This window comes from Oncorhynchus nerka, linkage group LG11, assembly GCF_034236695.1.
Source record: "Oncorhynchus nerka isolate Pitt River linkage group LG11, Oner_Uvic_2.0, whole genome shotgun sequence".
In the NCBI taxonomy this organism is placed as follows: domain Eukaryota; kingdom Metazoa; phylum Chordata; class Actinopteri; order Salmoniformes; family Salmonidae; genus Oncorhynchus; species Oncorhynchus nerka.
Window position 1 is genome coordinate 25,684,306 of NC_088406.1, and position 8,600 is coordinate 25,692,905.

Below are 8,600 nucleotides of genomic sequence, written 5' to 3' on the forward strand. Positions count from 1 at the left end.
TTCCAAAACTACTGTCTTATACACACAAGTGTAAGGGGATAAAGAATATGTACATAAAGATATATGAATGAGTGATGGTACAGAGCGGCATAGGCAAGATACAGTCGATGGTATCGAGTACAGTATATACAAATGAGATGAGTATGTAAACAAAGTGGCATAGTTAAAGTGGCTAGTGATACATGTATTACATAAAGATGCAGTAGATGATATAAAGTACAGTATATACGTATACATATGAGATGAATAATGTAGGGTATGTAAACATTATATTAGGTAGCATTGTTTAAAGTGGCTATTGATATATTTTACATCATTTCCCATCAATTCCCATTATTAAAGTGGCTGGAGTTGAGTCAGTGTGTTGGCAGCAGCCACTCAATGTTAGTGGTGGCTGATGTGGATATATTGAAGCAACATCTCAAGACATCAGTCAGGAAGTTAAACGCTTGGTCGCAAATGGGTTTTCCTAATGGACAATGACCCCAAGCATACTTCCAAAGTTGTGGCAAAATGGCTTAAGGACAACAAAGTCAAGGTATTGGAGTGGCCATCACAAAGCCCTGACCTCAATCCTATAGAACATTTGTGGGCAGAACTGAAAAAGTGTGTGCGAGCAAGGAGGCCTACAAACCTGACTCAGTTACACCAGCTCTGTCAGGAGGAATGGGCCAAAATTCACCCAACTTATTGTGGGAAGCTTGTGGAAGGCTACCCAAAACGTTTGACCCAAGTTAAACAATTTAAAGGCAATGCTAATTAAGTGTATGTAAACTTCTGACCCACTGGGAATGTGATATAAGAAATAAAAGCTGAAATAAATCATTCTCTCTATTATTATTCTGACATTTCACATTCTTAAAATAAAGTGGTGATCCTAACTGAACCAAGACAGGGAATTTTTACTCTGATTAAATGTCAGGAATTGTGAAAAACAGATGAAATGTATTTGGCAAAAAATGTATGTAAACTTCTGAGTTCAACTGTGAATCTGTTGGTTATGTGAAAGCCTACGCAGGTACAACACGCCACGGAGTTATGCCCACTATGTGAGCCGGTATTGGTACAGTGACAATGAGTGACGAGGCCAGACAACAGGGCTGTACTGACCTGGTCTACCAGATGGTACATAACATGGTCCATAACATCTCTGACATGGAGATGTACACTGCAGCAGCACCTTTTCATCTTCCTACAACGCACTCAGAAAAGTCTTCCTCGTCACTTAAATTTTCACCTTTTAATTTGATGATGAAAAGGTCTCCTATTGGAATACTTGAATGTTGTTTTCTGTGTTAAACAGAAATCCTTTCTGCCTTGTCTGTCCCCTTTGATAGGAAATGCTCTGAATGGTAATGAAGAGAGAGATCCCCCCCCTGGCAGCTCTATATTTAATCCAGTTTATTCTGTTAACCCTTTGACCACTCCAGATAGTTGACAGCAGAGTTGGCAGATCTTAGAGACAGACTCCCTTTCTTTAAAAACATTCAACCTCACACCCTCTTCAATACACTACCTATAATGATGACATTCAACCTCACACCCTCTTCAATACACTACCTATAATGATAACATTCAACCTCACACCCTCTTCAATACACTACCTATAATGACATTCAACCTCACACCCCCTTCAATACACAACCTATAATGATGACATTCAACCTCACACCCTCTTCAATACACTACCTATAATGATGACATTCAACCTCACACCCTCTTCAATACACTACCTATAATGGAGATGACATTCAACCTCACACCCTCTTCAATACACTACCTATAATGGAGATGACATTCAACCTCACACCCTCTTCAATACACTACCTATAATGGAGATGACATTCAACCTCACACCCTCTTCAATACATTACCTATAATGATGACATTCAACCTCACACCCTCTTCAATACACTACCTATAATGATGACATTCAACCTCACACCCTGTCGTGGAAATTTCCTCTATTTACCAAATCATGGGAGCAAACCACACACACACGTCAGAGTTAGTTATAAAAGTCCATCTTTGATTATATGAGCTCTTATCACAATCCTGTGACTCTCAGATAAATTCAGTGTCTCCCAGTGGATTCTCTGAGAGCCCCCTTACAATGCAACTGAGTTCCTTTAATAGCAAAGACACACATAGTCAGACAGCATAGACATAATTCATCGTTCAGCTTTGTCTCCTTACTCAAACCCCAGAACCATAAACCAATCCTCCATATCAACAGGCATATATCAAATTGTCATTTATATACAACCCACTCTAAATACAAACTCCTGGACAAACTCACGGAGAGGAGGGTGAGGCTATAGGTTAAGATAGAAACAACACTGCAACCCTTCTTTCCCCACTAGAAAAGGTAGGGAGTAAAAGATATGTTTACACATGATGACACTTTGACCTCTCCCCTCTCAGCGGCCCATGCAACTTAGTTTTAACATAGAACAGATAGCTGCAACCTCACCACAGAATTACACAAAAATACCATTCTGATGAGAAGTAACTTACACACATTTGATGAATATTAAACAGCTTACAAATGTTACCAACAAATTCTGATGATTCCACGACAACCCTCTTCAATACACTACCTATAATGATAACATTCAACCTCACACCCTCTTCAATACACTACCTATAATGATAACATTCAACCTCACACCCTCTTCAATACACTACCTATAATGGAGATGACATTCAACCTCACACCCTCTTCAATACACTACCTATAATGATAACATTCAACCTCACACCCTCTTCAATACACTACCTATAATGGAGATGACATTCAACCTCACACCCTCTTCAATACACTACCTATAATGGAGATGACATTCAACCTCACACCCTCTTCAATACACTACCTATAATGATAACATTCAACCTCACACCCTCTTCAATACACTACCTATAATGGAGATGACATTCAACCTCACACCCTCTTCAATACATTACCTATAATGATGACATTCAACCTCACACCCTCTTCAATACATTACCTATAATGATGACATTCAACCTCACACCCTCTTCAATACATTACCTATAATGGAGATGAAATTCAACCTCACACCCTCTTCAATACACTACCTATAATGATAACATTCAACCTCACACCCTCTTCAATACACTACCTATAATGATGACATTCAACCTCACACCCTCTTCAATACACTACCTATAATGATGACATTCAACCTCACACCCTCTTCAATACACTACCTATAATGATGACATTCAACCTCACACCCTCTTCAATACACTACCTATAATGATGACATTCAACCTCACACCCTCTTCAATACATTACCTATAATGATGACATTCAACCTCACACCCTCTTCAATACACTACCTATAATGACATTCAACCTCACACCCTCTTCAATACACTACCTATAATGATGACATTCAACCTCACACCCTCTTCAATACATTACCTATAATGATGACATTCAACCTCACACCCTCTTCAATACACTACCTATAATGATGACATTCAACCTCACACCCTCTTCAATACACTACCTATAATGATGACATTCAACCTCACACCCTCTTCAATACATTACCTATAATGATGACATTCAACCTCACACCCTCTTCAATACACTACCTATAATGACATTCAACCTCACACCCTCTTCAATACACTACCTATAATGATGACATTCAACCTCACACCCTCTTCAATACATTACCTATAATGATGACATTCAACCTCACACCCTCTTCAATACACTACCTATAATGATGACATTCAACCTCACACCCTCTTCAATACATTACCTATAATGATGACATTCAACCTCACACCCTCTTCAATACACTACCTATAATGATGACATTCAACCTCACACCCTCTTCAATACATTACCTATAATGATGACATTCAACCTCACACCCTCTTCAATACACTACCTATAATGATGACATTCAACCTCACACCCTCTTCAATACACTACCTATAATGATGACATTCAACCTCACACCCTCTTCAATACACTACCTATAATGATGACATTCAACCTCACACCCTCTTCAATACATTACCTATAATGATGACATTCAACCTCACACCCTCTTCAATACACTACCTATAATGATGACATTCAACCTCACACCCTCTTCAATACACTACCTATAATGATGACATTCAACCTCACACCCTCTTCAATACACTACCTATAATGATGACATTCAACCTCACACCCTCTTCAATACACTACCTATAATGATGACATTCAACCTCACACCCTCTTCAATACACTACCTATAATGATTACATTCAACCTCACACCCTCTTCAATACATTACCTATAATGATAACATTCAACCTCACACCCTCTTCAATACACTACCTATAATGGAGATGAAATTCAACCTCACACCCCCTTCAATACACTACCTATAATGACATTCAACCTCACACCCTCTTCAATACACTACCTATAATGGAGATGACATTCAACCTCACACCCTCTTCAATACACTACCTATAATGAAGGTGACATTCAACCTCACACCCTCTTCAATACACTACCTATAATGACATTCAACCTCACACCCTCTTCAATACACTACCTATAATGATGACATTCAACCTCACACCCTCTTCAATACACTACCTATAATGATAACATTCAACCTCACACCCCCTTCAATACACTACCTATAATGATGACATTCAACCTCACACCCTCTTCAATACACTACCTATAATGATGACATTCAACCTCACACCCTCTTCAATACACTACCTATAATGATGACATTCAACCTCACACCCTCTTCAATACACTACCTATAATGATAACATTCAACCTCACACCCTCTTCAATACACTACCTATAATGGAGATGACATTCAACCTCACACCCCCTTCAATACACTACCTATAATGACATTCAACCTCACACCCTCTTCAATACACTACCTATAATGGAGATGACATTCAACCTCACACCCCCTTCAATACACTACCTATAATGATGACATTCAACCTCACACCCTCTTCAATACACTACCTATAATGATGACATTCAACCTCACACCCTCTTCAATACACTACCTATAATGATAACATTCAACCTCACACCCCCTTCAATACACTACCTATAATGATGACATTCAACCTCACACCCTCTTCAATACACTACCTATAATGATGACATTCAACCTCACACCCTCTTCAATACACTACCTATAATGATGACATTCAACCTCACACCCTCTTCAATACACTACCTATAATGATAACATTCAACCTCACACCCTCTTCAATACACTACCTATAATGGAGATGACATTCAACCTCACACCCCCTTCAATACACTACCTATAATGACATTCAACCTCACACCCTCTTCAATACACTACCTATAATGGAGATGACATTCAACCTCACACCCCCTTCAATACACTACCTATAATGATGACATTCAACCTCACACCCTCTTCAATACACTACCTATAATGATGACATTCAACCTCACACCCTCTTCAATACACTACCTATAATGTTGACATTCAACCTCACACCCTCTTCAATACACTACCTATAATGATAACATTCAACCTCACACCCTCTTCAATACACTACCTATAATGATGACGTTCAACCTCACACCCTCTTCAATACACTACCTATAATGATGACGTTCAACCTCACACCCTCTTCAATACATTACCTATAATGATGACGTTCAACCTCACACCCTCTTCAATACACTACCTATAATGTTGACATTCAACCTCACACCCTCTTCAATACACTACCTATAATGATGACGTTCAACCTCACACCCTCTTCAATACACTACCTATAATGATGACATTCAACCTCACACCCTCTTCAATACACTACCTATAATGATAACATTCAACCTCACACCCTCTTCAATACACTACCTATAATGGAGATGACATTCAACCTCACACCCTCTTCAATACACTACCTATAATGATGACATTCAACCTCATACCCCCTTCAATACACTACTTATAATGAAGACAACAGAGGTCTCTTTCATGTATGTACTCACTGTCATTTTACACCGCTGTAACCTTATCCCGGTGGCCATTTTGTTTCCCTTTGTTATCGTTTTATCTTGCCTGACTGTTTCAGGAATTATTATTTCCCCTGCTGACGTGTTGATCCTTCAATTACTGTCATGGTCTTGTCTTTAGCCTCCTTTTATCCATCACAATCAACAGGTTCCTCAAAGACAGACAGCCAACAGATCGGCTAAAGAGGCCTAATAGGTCAGTACAGTATATGGGGCACTGGGGAAGACTGACTGTGTCCGAAATGGCACCCTATTCCCTAGGCCAGGGTTTCCCGAACTCTGTCCTGTGGTCCCTCCCTGGGGGCAAGTTTGGATTTTTACCCTAGCACTACACAGCTGATTCAGGTTTGTTCAATGCTTTCATAATCACTAGAGGGAGCCATCACACCATCTATGTGACTGCACATTTTTGGAGATGTGAGTGTGATGGCTGTGTATTGCAGGGCTGTCTGCTCCCAGGGACATGAGTTTTGAGCTGAACAGGGACTCCAGCATGGAGCCGTCTATTCCAGGCATGATGGTGGCAGCATCCTCAACAAAAGAAACAAGGGATTTTTCATACTGGTGAAGCATAAGCAGCCTGTCAACCAACCAGCTAGTCAATCACTCAATCAGTCAACCAGCCAACCAGCTAGTCAATCACTCAATCAGTCAACCAGCCAACCAGCTAGTCAATCACTCAATCAGTCAACCAGCCAACCAGCTAGTCAATCACTCACTCAGTCAACCAGCCTGTCAGTCACGCAATCAGTCAATCAACCAACCAGCTAGTCAGTCACTCAATCAGTCAACCAGCCAACCAATGATTAAGTCATTCAATCAGTCAGTCAACCAACGATGTAATCAGTCAATCAGTGGCAGTGTATGCCAATGGCCCATGGGCACTCCTCTTCACAGGCACTAAAGATAACACCTAACTTACATTGCCCACGTGATGGCACATGCCTCCTGCCTGAACCCACTCTGTAAATCCCCCCCGCAATAACACAGAGCCAACACACCCTGCCTTCACCCTCACCACCGCTGTTATCACTACTCACACTACAGTGTTTGGGGCTGCTTGTCTCTGCGTGTAGGTTCATGAATGTGTGTGTGTGATTTGAGTGTTAAGACGTGTTATGTTGAAAGTCTGTGTAGTGAGAATGTGTGGGAGTATATGTAAAAATCTGTTCATAAAGAAGTTGCCGTATTTATATGCATATGTGATTAACTGGTGTGTGTGTTTGGCACCTGTCCCCCAGACAAGAGCCCTTAATCCATGCAGTCCAGTCCCATTGGACTCTATAATGTAAATCATCCTTTATCTCCCTGTCTACTGTGTTATTAATGATCTACTCATTTAGTGTGTGTGTGTGTGTGTGTGTGTGTGTGTGTGTGTGTGTGTGTGTGTGTGTGTGTGTGTGTGTGTGTGTGTGTGTGTGTGTGTGTGTTCCCGATTGTATTAGCAGATCCGAGGTCAGTGTTTACAGTGTGTTTATTGGAAGCTCAGTCCCCACACACTCCCTGTGCCTTTAATCAACTGCTAGTCTGTTAATCAATAAAGTCATAAACAAAAGCAATGATTCAGAGCTGTTGGCTCTGATAATGTCTGAGTAGGTTTTTTAATCTGTGGGACATCAAGTATTCAAACAGCTGTAGAGAGTCTAAGGTACTTGAGTCCAGTCTTTCTAGTGGAAAGGCCATGAAATCACAGAGAAAAACGTGGCATGTGTGTGTGTCTCATTGCTTTCTTAATTACTTGCACTTCATTTGTCTGCTTGTGAGAGCACACCGGGGTTGGTTTGTCAGTCACCTTTGATGTTGGTTGTCAGTCACCACACTGGTGTTGGTATGGTTGTCAGTCACCACACTGGTGTTGGTATGGTTGTCAGTCACCACATTGGTGTTGGTATGGTTGTCAGTCACCACATTGGTGTTGGTATGGTTGTCAGTCACCACATTGGTGTTGGTATGGTTGTCAGTCACCACATTGGTGTTGGTATGGTTGTCAGTCACCACACTGGTGTTGGTATGGTTGTCAGTCACCACATTGGTGTTGGTTGTCAGTCACCACATTGGTGTTGGTATGGTTGTCAGTCACCACATTGGTGTTGGTGTTGGTTGTCAGTCACCACACTGGTGTTGGTATGGTTGTCAGTCACCACACTGGTGTTGGTATGGTTGTCAGTCACCACATTGGTGTTGGTATGGTTGTCAGTCACCACATTGGTGTTGGTATGGTTGTCAGTCACCACACTGGTGTTGGTATGGTTGTCAGTCACCACATTGGTGTTGGTATGGTTGTCAGTCACCACATTGGTGTTGGTAGAGTTGCCAGTCACCGTATTGGTGTTGGTATAGTTGTCAGTCACCATATTGGTGTTGGTGTTGGTTGTCAGTTACCACATTGGTGTTGGTGTTGGTTGTCAGTCACCTTATTGGTGTTGGTTGTTGGCCTATGGTCACTATCAGTCAGTTTTATGACCTGCCATTACAAATGATTTATGGCCGGGGAGGGCTGGAATATATTATTCTGTTGCGCTGA